Source organism: Pleurodeles waltl, chromosome 10 (genome assembly GCF_031143425.1).
Source record: "Pleurodeles waltl isolate 20211129_DDA chromosome 10, aPleWal1.hap1.20221129, whole genome shotgun sequence".
Classification (NCBI taxonomy): Eukaryota; Metazoa; Chordata; class Amphibia; order Caudata; family Salamandridae; genus Pleurodeles; species Pleurodeles waltl.
In genome coordinates, this window is record NC_090449.1 from 643,842,317 (window position 1) to 643,856,775 (window position 14,459).

Consider the following 14,459-nt stretch of genomic DNA (forward strand, 5'->3'; position numbering starts at 1 on the left):
CCACCCGCTACAGCCGACTGACCTACTGGACCAACATCACCGACGATGATACCCGCAAGACCATGAACTTCATCCACTCCGGATCACCATCAGACCCCTGCCCACACCACATCTTCAACAAAGCAGACACAGCCATCACACCACACCTACGGAAAGCCATCAACATCTCCTTCGAGACTTCAAGATTCCCGGAAAGCTGGAAACACGCCGAAATCAATGGCCTTCTCAAGAAACCAAAGATGGACCCCAAGGACCTGAAAAACTTCCGGCCCATCTCTGTGCTTCCTTTCCCGGCGAAGGTCATCGAGAAAATCGTCAACACTCAGCTCACTCGGTACCTCGAAGACAACAATATCCTCGACCCCTCCCAGTCCGGCTTCAGACGCAACCACAGCACCAAAACCGCCCTCCTCGCCGCCACAGATGACATCAGAAGCCACCTCGACAATGGAGAAACATCAGCCCTCATCCTCCTAGACCTATCAGCCGCCTTTGACACATTTACATGGCCCTCTCGCAAAAGTGGCCCGCTAGCACAACCTCAACATCATCTCCTACGCCGACGACACCCAACTCATCCTCTCCCTCACCAAGGACCTGCACACCGCCAAAACCAACCTCCATGAGGGACTAAAAGCCATCGCCGACTGGATGCAGGACAGCCGGTTAAAACTGAACTCGGACAAAACAGAGGTCCTCATCCTTGGGCGCACCCCCTCCGCCTGGGACAACTCATGGTGGCGGTCCACACTGGGTCCCCCACCGACACCCACAGACAGGGCACGAAACCTCGGCTTCACCCTCGACTCCTCACTCTCCATGTCAAAGCAGGTCAGTGCCATCTCCTCCTCCTGCTACAACACCCTCCGCATGCTTCGCAGAGTTTACAAATGGATCCCAACAGAAACAAGAAAAACAGTAACCCAGGCCCTCGTCAGCAGCAGACTCGACTACGGCAACGCCCTCTACACCGGTATCTCATCCAGACTCCTCCAACGCATCCAAAACGCCTCTGCCCGACTCATCCTCAACATCCCTCGCCACATCACCCCCCCACCAACGAGACCTTTGCTGGCTCCCCGTCAACAAGAGGATCACCTTCAAGCTCTTCACCCACGCACACAAGGCACCGGACCATCATACCTGAACAACAGACTCAGCTTCTACACCCCTACCCAACATCTCCGCTCCGCTAACCTCGCCCTCGTCTCCATCCCCCGCATCCGATGCAAATCTTCCAGCGGAAGATCATTCTTGTACCTCGCCGCCAAGACCTGGAACACCCTCCCGCTGGATCTACAACAGACCCAGGGCTTTCTTTCCTTCAGAAGACTCCTCAAGACTTGGCTCTTTGAGCAGTAGCAGCGCCTCCTCCCCCCCCCCCCAGCACCTTGAAACACTCACGGGTATGTAGCGCACTTTACAAATTGCAAACAGTTAGGAGCGCACCTGCCTGACATCCCAGCAATTAATCTGCCCCATTGCATCATGGTAGATGTAGTATCTTCAAAAAACGAACTCCATTAATTTTAAAATATTTCACCTTTAAGTAGGTACAGCCTTTACTGTGCATCTCTGGACACATGTGTTTCTGGGTTAGTCCCTTCTTCAGCAGAGAACATATTTGCGGGGTGCTGGGAATGCTGCCATAAATCACCCAGTTTCAGTACCTCTTCCCTGGCCTGCTGGTGCCTGCTCCAGAGCTCGTCAGCCCAATGGCTCAAGGGAGCCTTTAAAGTCACAAACAGTTAGGAGCGCACCTGCCTGACATCCCAGCAATTAATCTGCCCCATTGCATCATGGTAGATGTAGTATCTTCAAAAAACGAACTCCATTAATTTTTAAATATTTCACCTTTAAGTAGGTACAGCCTTTACTGTGCATCTCTGGACACATGTGTTTCTGGGTTAGTCCCTTCTTCAGCAGAGAACATATTTGCGGGGTGCTGGGAATGCTGCCATAAATCACCCGGTTTCAGTACCTCTTCCCTGGCCTGCTGGTGCCTGCTCCAGAGCTCGTCAGCCCAATGGCTCAAGGGAGCCTTTAAAGTCACAAACAGTTAGGAGCGCACCTGCCTGACATCCCAGCAATTAATCTGCCCCATTGCATCATGGTAGATGTAGTATCTTCAAAAAACGAACTCCATTAATTTTTAAATATTTCACCTTTAAGTAGGTACAGCCTTTACTGTGCATCTCTGGACACATGTGTTTCTGGGTTAGTCCCTTCTTCAGCAGAGAACATATTTGCGGGGTGCTGGGAATGCTGCCATAAATCACCCGGTTTCAGTACCTCTTCCCTGGCCTGCTGGTGCCTGCTCCAGAGCTCGTCAGCCCAATGGCTCAAGGGAGCCTTTAAAGTCACAAACAGTTAGGAGCGCACCTGCCTGACATCCCAGCAATTAATCTGCCCCATTGCATCATGGTAGATGTAGTATCTTCAAAAAACGAACTCCATTAATTTTTTAATATTTCACCTTTAAGTAGGTACAGCCTTTACTGTGCATCTCTGGACACATGTGTTTCTGGGTTAGTCCCTTCTTCAGCAGAGAACATATTTGCGGGGTGCTGGGAATGCTGCCATAAATCACCCGGTTTCAGTACCTCTTCCCTGGCCTGCTGGTGCCTGCTCCAGAGCTCGTCAGCCCAATGGCTCAAGGGAGCCTTTAAAGTCACAAACAGTTAGGAGCGCACCTGCCTGACATCCCAGCAATTAATCTGCCCCATTGCATCATGGTAGATGTAGTATCTTCAAAAAACGAACTCCATTAATTTTTAAATATTTCACCTTTAAGTAGGTACAGCCTTTACTGTGCATCTCTGGACACATGTGTTTCTGGGTTAGTCCCTTCTTCAGCAGAGAACATATTTGCGGGGTGCTGGGAATGCTGCCATAAATCACCCGGTTTCAGTACCTCTTCCCTGGCCTGCTGGTGCCTGCTCCAGAGCTCGTCAGCCCAATGGCTCAAGGGAGCCTTTAAAGTCACAAACAGTTAGGAGCGCACCTGCCTGACATCCCAGCAATTAATCTGCCCCATTGCATCATGGTAGATGTAGTATCTTCAAAAAACGAACTCCATTAATTTTTAAATATTTCACCTTTAAGTAGGTACAGCCTTTACTGTGCATCTCTGGACACATGTGTTTCTGGGTTAATCCCTTCTTCAGCAGAGAACATATTTGCGGGGTGCTGGGAATGCTGCCATAAATCACCCGGTTTCAGTACCTCTTCCCTGGCCTGCTGGTGCCTGCTCCAGAGCTCGTCAGCCCAATGGCTCAAGGGAGCCTTTAAAGTCACAAACAGTTAGGAGCGCACCTGCCTGACATCCCAGCAATTAATCTGCCCCATTGCATCATGGTAGATGTAGTATCTTCAAAAAACGAACTCCATTAATTTTTAAATATTTCACCTTTAAGTAGGTACAGCCTTTACTGTGCATCTCTGGACACATGTGTTTCTGGGTTAGTCCCTTCTTCAGCAGAGAACATATTTGCGGGGTGCTGGGAATGCTGCCATAAATCACCCGGTTTCAGTACCTCTTCCCTGGCCTGCTGGTGCCTGCTCCAGAGCTCGTCAGCCCAATGGCTCAAGGGAGCCTTTAAAGTCACAAACAGTTAGGAGCGCACCTGCCTGACATCCCAGCAATTAATCTGCCCCATTGCATCATGGTAGATGTAGTATCTTCAAAAAACGAACTCCATTAATTTTTAAATATTTCACCTTTAAGTAGGTACAGCCTTTACTGTGCATCTCTGGACACATGTGTTTCTGGGTTAGTCCCTTCTTCAGCAGAGAACATATTTGCGGGGTGCTGGGAATGCTGCCATAAATCACCCGGTTTCAGTACCTCTTCCCTGGCCTGCTGGTGCCTGCTCCAGAGCTCGTCAGCCCAATGGCTCAAGGGAGCCTTTAAAGTCACAAACAGTTAGGAGCGCACCTGCCTGACATCCCAGCAATTAATCTGCCCCATTGCATCATGGTAGATGTAGTATCTTCAAAAAACGAACTCCATTAATTTTTAAATATTTCACCTTTAAGTAGGTACAGCCTTTACTGTGCATCTCTGGACACATGTGTTTCTGGGTTAGTCCCTTCTTCAGCAGAGAACATATTTGCGGGGTGCTGGGAATGCTGCCATAAATCACCCGGTTTCAGTACCTCTTCCCTGGCCTGCTGGTGCCTGCTCCAGAGCTCGTCAGCCCAATGGCTCAAGGGAGCCTTTAAAGTCACAAACAGTTAGGAGCGCACCTGCCTGACATCCCAGCAATTAATCTGCCCCATTGCATCATGGTAGATGTAGTATCTTCAAAAAACGAACTCCATTAATTTTTAAATATTTCACCTTTAAGTAGGTACAGCCTTTACTGTGCATCTCTGGACACATGTGTTTCTGGGTTAGTCCCTTCTTCAGCAGAGAACATATTTGCGGGGTGCTGGGAATGCTGCCATAAATCACCCGGTTTCAGTACCTCTTCCCTGGCCTGCTGGTGCCTGCTCCAGAGCTCGTCAGCCCAATGGCTCAAGGGAGCCTTTAAAGTCACAAACAGTTAGGAGCGCACCTGCCTGACATCCCAGCAATTAATCTGCCCCATTGCATCATGGTAGATGTAGTATCTTCAAAAAACGAACTCCATTAATTTTTTAATATTTCACCTTTAAGTAGGTACAGCCTTTACTGTGCATCTCTGGACACATGTGTTTCTGGGTTAGTCCCTTCTTCAGCAGAGAACATATTTGCGGGGTGCTGGGAATGCTGCCATAAATCACCCGGTTTCAGTACCTCTTCCCTGGCCTGCTGGTGCCTGCTCCAGAGCTCGTCAGCCCAATGGCTCAAGGGAGCCTTTAAAGTCACAAACAGTTAGGAGCGCACCTGCCTGACATCCCAGCAATTAATCTGCCCCATTGCATCATGGTAGATGTAGTATCTTCAAAAAACGAACTCCATTAATTTTTAAATATTTCACCTTTAAGCAGCCCAGCACCCCACAGCACCCCACAAATATGTTCTCTGCTGAAGAAGGGACTAACCCAGAAACACATGTGTCCAGAGATGCACAGTAAAGGCTGTACCTACTTAAAGGTGAAATATTTAAAAATTAATGGAGTTCGTTTTTTGAAGATACTACATCTACCATGATGCAATGGGGCAGATTAATTGCTGGGATGTCAGACAGGTGCGCTCCTAACTGTTTGTCACTTTACAAATTGTCTGATTGATTGGTTGATTGAAGCCGGCTGACAGGAAAATGAGCGGGAGACCAACGGTAGAAAAAAGTCATTGGCAATACGCAGTGCACGTGGTAAAGAGCACAGAAGTGTTTAAAACAATGACCTTGTTCAATAAATAATCATATACAACCAATATAGAGACGAATATAAGAAATAGTGTATAAATATGAAGAAAAGTACTTATCTTGACTGCGAGCAGCAAGAAAAGAGGAGCTGTTCGGAGTCAAGTGCCGCTATATTATGAATACTGTTATGTTATTGGCTGTTGCATCGTTCTATTCTCTCCCATTGGTTGTTATTGTTAGCCTTCTGGGAGTTGTTGTTCCGTTTCTTGACTGCTGCTATTAAATTATGCAAGATTAGAGAAGCATAATATGAGCCTTCAGTCTTGCAAAAAAAAATTAGGGGGGTATTTACAGAGTACTTTTTTGGTTGACTATGTATAAAAGTTGTCAATAACTGTCTGTCTCATGCGGACTCCTGCCGCTGTGTTTGGTTGGTCCCCCTCAAGGACCTCACCCCCATCCTTCTCCTTCTCCTCCTCCTCATTGTGGACTTCTACTTGTCCATCCCATTGGATATTTTATCTGACACACATGCTGTGCAGGAGAGCGCATACCAGTATGATCTTGCATACAGCGGGGGAAGGATACAGGAGGCTTCCTCCTATCATGTCCTGGCACCTGAACTGGGAATTGAGAAGGCCAAAGCTCCTTACCACCACATTGTGGGCCATATTTATACTATTTTTAGTGGCGCATTTACGTCACTTTTTGACGCAAAAGCGGCACAAACGTACAAAATACAATTGTCTTTTGTAAGTTTGTGCCGCTTTTGCATCAAAAGTTACCAAATGTGGCGCTAAAAAAATATAAATATGGGCCTGCATGTTTTCCGGTGTGCTTCATTGTAGGCAGGCAGTTCATTGGTATCTGGATTTGCAAATGGGGTCATGACCCATGGCTGTATGCCATAACCTTGGTCAGCTGCAAAGACAAGAGGGATACATTTAGTTAAGAGTTGAAAGGGACCATGAATATTCCATGGCAGTTGTTGGTTGCAGTTTGAGTGGTGACTCAGAAGTGTTTGTGGTGTTGTGTATGTTCCAGGTCTTGAAATTTGGTTCAATTTGACTGTGTTGATGTACAGGTCATTCTTGGGTACTGACTCAAGGACCTGTATGTGACCCTCTGGATTCCAATATGTGTGTTCATCATGTATGTAACATGTTTTCTGTAGTCCATTTTAGTAACAGGTTCCTCATATTAGATGGAGGCTACCACCTCCTTGCAGCACAAATGTGTCAGATGTGTGGCCAGAATAGTTGCCCTGCAATGCCAGCCGATTCTGTTGTTGTAGGCATGTGGGATTACTCATGTAGTGCAACACTTAGTGGGCCTTCGTGGCAGTTGATAGTTGTGTCAACCATCTTGGCCCTCATTACAAATCTCACAGTGGCAGATGGAGCGCTACGATCGCTGCAGTATGACCCTCACATTATGACTGTGGTGAACCAAGCACGGTTGGACAGCCAATATTGCCAGTTTGCCACCAGCCAGCTGCCTGGCAGTCCCAGCGGTCTTAATCTGCCAGGGCTGTGCTGCAAGCAGTGCAGCCCTCCGGATTTGGACTCCGAAATCTGCCTTTGCATGGCGGTTCCACCATCTGAGTGTCCAGGTGTCCTAGGGTGTGTGTCATATATTAGCATGATGATCACATTTGGTACCGGTGTATGTCCTACCTTCTTAGTAATTGGATTTTCAGCCAGACGTACTACACATGCACAATGCAGATTAGGAGGGGGCACAGATATATTTTCTGAAAGGTCACTTAGTACAGTGCATGAATGGCCAGTCATGTCCTCCATATTCCTACAGGGGTATACTATGGCATCCTTATACATTCCAGTTTAGCAGTGAATCTGCACCATGGTGTACTATTGTTAGCCTACAGTACAGGCATGGGGTTGTTATGGGGCTCTAAGTGGAGCATTTGAGGTGTAGGTTGAGTAGCTGTGGCACCATTTCTCATGATTCTGCCCCATTGTCTATAATGGCAGGGACATTAGTCTTCCTATATGTGCAATACAATGCAGATGTATGTGCAGCATACAGGTATGTCAGGCATGTGAAGATGGGATGTAGTTGTGGTTGGCAGCACTTGGGTGGTGTTTGATGTGGATTGTGTCTGAGTCTTGTACACCATGAATGAGGTGGAGATGTGCCTAGGTGTGACTTTCTTTACATGCTCATGCCATAGGCCATTGACATGGTGGAGCTCTTGTTGGTTTGGTCAAATGTGTGCAAAGTATACTTAGTAGTCAACCAGTGGGCACGTGTAGTGGTTTGTGATCTTATTCTGCATGCAAAGAGAACATAGCTCTTCCTGTCCTTCACGTGTTGTAGCTGTTAGTTTGTGGCTGTGTTAGAGTACATGTGGTCGTCTGCGCTTGTGATTTCTAATCATTGTGGTGTACTGTGGCATGTTGCATATGTGTTGTTGCCAGTACATCTGTGGTCCCATGCCTATGCATCTTTGTTGAGGTGTATATGTTTTTTGCCCTACAGGGTTGGTGTGTTGTGTGTGTGTTGATTGGTTGTTTGACTTACCTACAAATATGCCGTTGCATATTGTCCATCCTGGAACCGCTCGTTGATGATGGAGTGCCATAATATGTAAGCATCTTGGATGCTGCCAGGGTACTTGGCTGAGATGTTGGTGAAGAGCCCACTGTGGTCTACAATGGCCTGCACATTTATTGAATGTGTGTGCTTGCTCTTCCTGTATAGGTGTTACGTAGCTGCAGGTGTGTATAACAGTGTTATCCCCCTTCTTAAAGATTGGCTGGAGCTGCAAGCCCCTCCAAGAATCAGGGACGTCTTCATGTATTCTGCACACTGCATATAATGGTGAGAGAACTGATGCCCAGAACTTTGGATCCCCTCTGCCTGTTAGGCAGTCAGTTTGTGCTGAGGTCCCCATCCTTCGGAATGTGATTCAGGACCTTAATAACTGCTTGGCTATCCATTGCAGTCAATTCCTCCTTTGTTTGTGGCGGGGGCTTGATCAGCACCCTTTCCATGCACGGGGGTGGTTTGCAGATGTTTAGGACGTGAAGTATCTGAGGGGTCTATGTAAAGAGTCTTGACATGTGCTACCCATTTTTCCACAGGGACTGAGTTGCCCCTATTGGTCTTCCCATGGCATATACTAGCGACGTGTTGCAAAAATTCCTGGTGCTTGCTTCCTGCAATTAAGTCGAACAGTTTCAGCCACTCGGCATCTTGCCTTTTTCTTTTGTTTTCCCAAATCAGATGCTCATGCATCCTTGTTGCCTTTGCAAGCTCCACCTTGCAGCCATTGTTTTCAGGTTGGCATTCACCCTTGCTTTGGCTCTTAATTTCTGGGCGTTTTTTTTTTATGTCTGGTACAAATCCTAGGTTGTAGTTTGTTCCCTTGAAAGGTCTGTCCTGACTTTTTCTTTTGAGGAGGGCGCGCAGTTCCATAATGATGAGTGGCCAGCATTTAATGGCTTCTATGTTTTGAGATGAAAATGACGGGTCCTCCCATTGGCGTTTTTATCCCTCAATTCTAGTTGCGGATGATGATGACCATTTTTGTCCTGCGGGGGGTTTATATTGTTCTTCACCTTTAGAGTTGCCTATTTCTAGTACTAATTCATGATTTCCTCCTGATAGGGTCAATTCCACCAACAGGGCTGCATGATCACTCTTACCCAGATAGTGAACTCGTTATTCAGAAACAACCCTGCTCAGGCCTGTACTCAAGAATATGTGGTCTATAGTAGTTTGTTAAAGGTGTGAGCATGGCTATACGATGAGTTAGATGTCTTTGCTGCTCTCGGATAGGGTGACCACCCGTCCGTAAATTTCACAGACTGTCCGTAATTTCGCCCTGCTGTCCATTGTCAGTGATGAAAGCTTTAACGGACGGCATTTGTCCGTAATTTTAGCCTTTCACCTAAAGGGCAACGGAGGCACGGCGAAATTACGGGCAGATCAGTTTCCCCAGCCAGACTGGAAGGCAGGGAGTCTTCTGTGCCCGGGAGTCTCCTGTGCTCCGAAGGAGGGGCAGACAGATAAGAATCAGACCTTCTTGCCAGGGGGTCTCCTTCCCTAAAGACATGCAAATGTGCCCAACTGGTAAATCTGCAAATACAAAGGGGCTTGAAAACCTGCATTGACTTTACTAAAAGGAGTCACTTGAAGTTTTCTGGTGGCAAAGATATTTCTTTTAGAGAGGTATTGTAATGGTGTTCCAAGGTGAGCTGTGGAGTGTGTGGTTTTAATGGAGTGTTATAAAAAAAATTGTACTAGATATAAACTGTATATTTCTGTATTTGAGAAGCACTTTCTTTTTATTGAACCGAAATGTATTTGCGCATTTTGTAGCAGCCTTTATTATGATGTAATTGTATTTTTCACAGTTCTTTCAGGTACTTCGGTACCTCATAGTACTAACAAACATTGGCAAAGCAATAGGTCTCATCTACGAAAGAGTTATTGGCTTTGCTAATGTGTTTAGCCATTAGCCATGTTATACACCAGAGTAGCTGCTGTTCATCATGGCTTAAAGTTAGTGGCATAGTGGTGTGGAGTGGAGTAGAGTAGCATAGGAGCAGTGGCGTAGAGCCCAGTAGTGCAAAGGACAGTGCAGTGGGGTACAGTGCAGTTGTTTAGAGTGCGTTAGCGTAGAGTGCAGTGGTTTAGAGTGCAGTGGCGTGGGACAGAGTAGAGTGGCATAGAGTGCAGTGGAGTAGAGTGGCATAGAATAGAGTGGCAGAGAGAGCAGTAGTGTAGAGTGGTGCAGTGGCATAGATTGCAGAAAAGACTCACGTTGCAGGGAGTGCAGTGGCGTAGTGTAGAGTGGTGCAGAGTAGAGCAAAGTGCTGTAGAGTGGAGTGATGCAGAGTAGAGTGATATAGAGTGCAGTGGCATAGAATGCAGTAGTACATAGTGCATTGGTGTATAGTACAGTGATGGAGAGTGCAACGCTGTAGAGTAGAATGTCAGTGCAGTGATGTAGAATGGAGTAGAGTGGTACAGAGAACAGTGGCATAGAGTACAGTGGTGCAGTGGCATACAGTGCAGTTGTTTAGAGTGCACTGGTGTAGAGTGCAGTTGCATAGAGTGGCATTGGGCAGAGCAGAGTGGCATAGAATGCAGTGGAATAGAGTATATTGGTGCAGAATGCAGTAGTACATAGCAGAGTGGTGTAGAGTATAGTGGCGGCCAGTGCAGTGTTGCAGAGTGTCAGCTTGCAGTGGTGTAGAGTGCATTGAACTAGAGTGCAGTGGTCAGAGTGGTATTGAGTACAGTGGCGTAGAATAGATTGTTTCAGAGTTGAGTGCAGTTGCATAGAGTGGAGAGGTGCAGGGTAGAGTGCAGTGGCATAGAATGCAGTGGCACAGAGTGCAGTGGCATAAAGTAGATTATTTCACAGTAGAGTGAGGTGGCTTAGAGTGGAGATGTGCAGGTTAGAGGGGAGTTGCATAAAGTGGCATAGAGTGTGATGGCATAGAGTAAAGTATTGTAGAGTGCTGTGGCATAGAGTGCAGAGGTGCAGAGTAGATTAGAGTGATGTACAGTGTATTGATGTAGAGTGCAGGGGCATAGAGTTGAGTGTTACAGAGTAAAGTGCATTAGCATAGAGTGTATTAGCTTAGAGTGCAGTGGCGTACAGTGCAGTGGTGCAGAGTGGCAGAGAGTGGAGTTGTGCGGATTAGATTGGTGTTGCCTAGACTGGAGTGTGGTATGGCGTGCAGAGGAGCAGAGCGCAGTGGTGTAGAGAGGCGTAATGTGCAGTGGCATAGAGTAGAGTGGTACAGAGTAGAGTAGAGAGGCATAGTGTGAAGTAGCATAGAGTGCAGTGGCATAATGTGGAGTGGTTCCGAATGGAGAAGAGTGCAGTGGCATGGAGTGGAGTGGAGTAAAGTAGAGTGATACAGAGTAAGGTGCAGTGGCGTGTAGTGGTGCAGAGCAGAGTGGAGTGCAGTATGGATGATATGCTAACACACTGCCATTACAGACAACACATTTTTTATTGAAATGACCATTACATTTGCACAGATATACAGTTTTTCAAATCAAACTATACTGTGCACAGACGATGATGTGTGGAAATTGCATCACCTAATACAATGATTTATTTTAATCATGTAAAGGTATTTGTTTCCAGCACAGTTCAGAATTAACAAAAATGTGCTTGATTTGTACTTCTAATTCTGATATATTCTGCAGTTTATTTAAATGTTGTCATATGATAGAAAAAACTTTTTTCTAACCCCAGTATCCTGCAAGATTGTCGCATAAATCCTCTCTCTTTGAAGTCAGAGAAAGGAAAGTAAACACTAAGGGCCTCATTCTGATTCTGGCGGTTGAAAACCGCCAGGGCAGAGTGCCGCGGAAGCACCGCCAACAGGCTGGCGGTGCTTCATGGGCAATTCTGACCGCGGTCAGAAAAGGGCAACCAGCGGTTTCCCACTGGTTTACCCCTGCCCCAAAGAATCCTCCATGGCGGCGCTGCTCGTAGCACCGCCATGGGGATTCCGACCCCCTTCCCGCCATCCTGGTCCTGGCGGTAAAAACCGCCAGGAACAGGATGGCGGGAACGGGTGTCGTGGGGCCCCCTAACAGGGCCCCATAATGATTTTCAGTGTCTGCCCAGCAGACACTGAAAATCGCGACGGGTGCCACTGCACCCGTCGCACCCCTTCAACTCCGCCGGCTCCATTCGGAGCCGGCTTCATTGTTGAAGGGGCTTTCCCGCTGGGCCGGCGGGCGGCCTTCTGGCGGTCGCCCGCCGGCCCAGCGGGAAAGTCAGAATGACCGCCGCGGTCATTTGACCGCGGTACAGTCTTCTGGGGTCCGAATGAGGCCCTAAGTTCCCACCGAAGACAGAGCCTGACATTTGGCTTTGTTCTTTGAATGCACAGCAAATATGATAAAATAAGAACAAGATTTACAGGCCTGTTTACAGAAAGGAAGCACTCTGCAGGATACTGTAAATAAGGTTTTGGCAAGGGAAGGGACGAATTCAAGCTGCATAGCCTAAAACAAATAAAGCCAGCAAATTGAAAGCAACAAATTGTGAGTTACAAACCACAAGGCCAATGGCAAGCAACGGGCAGAATGCATTCACAAGGAAGCACTATGAATTTACTTAAAGTGACAGCTGTGGGATACTTTGTGGGGAAAGTCCAGAATTTTAGTCCATTTCTTGCAGAGGTTTGGCTGCATCAATCACCCAGGTAGTATGACGAGAAGACCTGGAGTGGTTTCCATGTTGCAGGATAGGTCTGTACACCCATTCTATCAGTTTGCCACCATTTCCTATGGTACAGAGCTTCTGGCACACCTCTTGTAGGGTTAGTGCTAGGTGGCAGACATGAAGTAGGGCATTTAATGATTATTGAAGGTGGTTGTAAGTAAGGATTTGACCAGGTGAAGATGGTAGTCTGCCACAAGGGTTTGGAAATGTAGTCCCCAATTTTAAGATACCTGCAACATGCCACTAATGGAGCTGCTCTGAGCACAGCCATCCTGTGCGAGTGGGAAGGCTTAGCAAAGGTAGTGCAGGAGCATAAGGTTTCTTCGTGTCAGTGAGTTTACAGGTTCTGGCAAGGCAAGAGAAAGCCGTGCATGATAACCTCGGATGGTGATCCGTAGAATGGTCAGTAGGAATCAATGAGCAGTGCATTAAGCCTTCCTTAAAAGTCTTTACTGGTAAACCCATCTCATGCAGGGAGGTGGGCAGAAAGCCAGTGAGCCACCCATTGGACCTGTGCAGCTGAATAATAGCATTCTAAGTCCAGAAGACCTAATCCTGCCGCAGTCACAGTTAGCTTTAGAATGGAAAGAGCTCCTGATGGCACTGCAGTGACCAAATCAGATGAATGGCCTGTCTGAAGAAGGAATGAAGGATGAGCAGGGGAAGGTTTGCAAAATAATACTATAATTGGGGTAGCACACCATCCTCACTAGTGCCACGTGGCCTTTACAGAAAGCAGATGAGAAGACCAAAACACAAACTGGGCTTGGAGGGACCGTTCGCTCTGCCGAGATTTTCATCCTGGAAATCAGTGTAAGAATGTTAGCTATTAATCTCTAGGTATCAAAAGGTAACTGGTTCCCAGTTCAATCTGAGATCTAATTGTATATAAAGGTGAAAACAGTGCCATATGTTAAAGAAACACTAATTAAATTTAAAAATTTGTAAATTTTGTTTGTGCAATTTACATCCCAAATATTTTGAAGATTCTATGTGTACTTGACACTTAGGGATAACCCAAATCTCTAGTTTGGCTTTTGCTCAATTTCAAAACCATATAAAGACATGGACAAAGTGGGCAATTGCCTTGCACAACCTTGCAAGGGGTCTGGCCCCTGCTCACCCTTCAAAAGCACTAACAGTGGACCATTGCACCAGAAGAGTTTGCCAAGGTGGATGGGTGTTGCTTGTTCAACCACTTGACAGTGCCCCTTCTGTTTCACTCCTGTGTGCAGAGACTACTCCCCAGGTACCCAATACCTTCGAATAGTCTTGGTGGACCGATCTTGTCTGATTTTAGGAATTGTCCCACCTTGTTCTTCTCTTCTTTATTTATCCAGTTTTTAGCAACAACCCTTTGAATTACTTACCATGGATCTCCCATTTGATCTCGATTTCATCCTCCTCTATTATTATCTTTGATTGGTAGTCCGGGCTCCCATTTCTGAGATAAATGTAGAGTCCCAGACATACACTCTAGTGCAGTGAGACTACAGACCAGTTATGGGTACATCACATCCTGACATTAGGTGTGAGACTGTCGCCCACACCATCTGCCCTGCCTCTTTAAAAAAAAATTAGGTTGAAAGTCCATGGGCGGTTGGGGTAAGCCAGATGTTTTTGTTAAATTTCTTTAAACTAGCATAAGGTTAATTACCTTAATGTTTCCCAAACTGTTTGCCAGGGGTTTTATAATGTTCAGAAACATAATCAAAATGTTGCTGTTACTTTCTCTTCAGGAAAGATCGGGTAGATTTGGGTAGGGGTGATGGCTTTGCCGCAGTACTCAAGGGCATTAATTTACCACTGAACAAGGATGTAATATGACACCTGAATGTAGCATACCAGGAGGCAATCACAAAAGGTCCACAGTGAATAAATAGTGCTATGTTAAAAAAGAGTAAATAAATGCACTGACAACATAGTGAGGCATGGCCTCT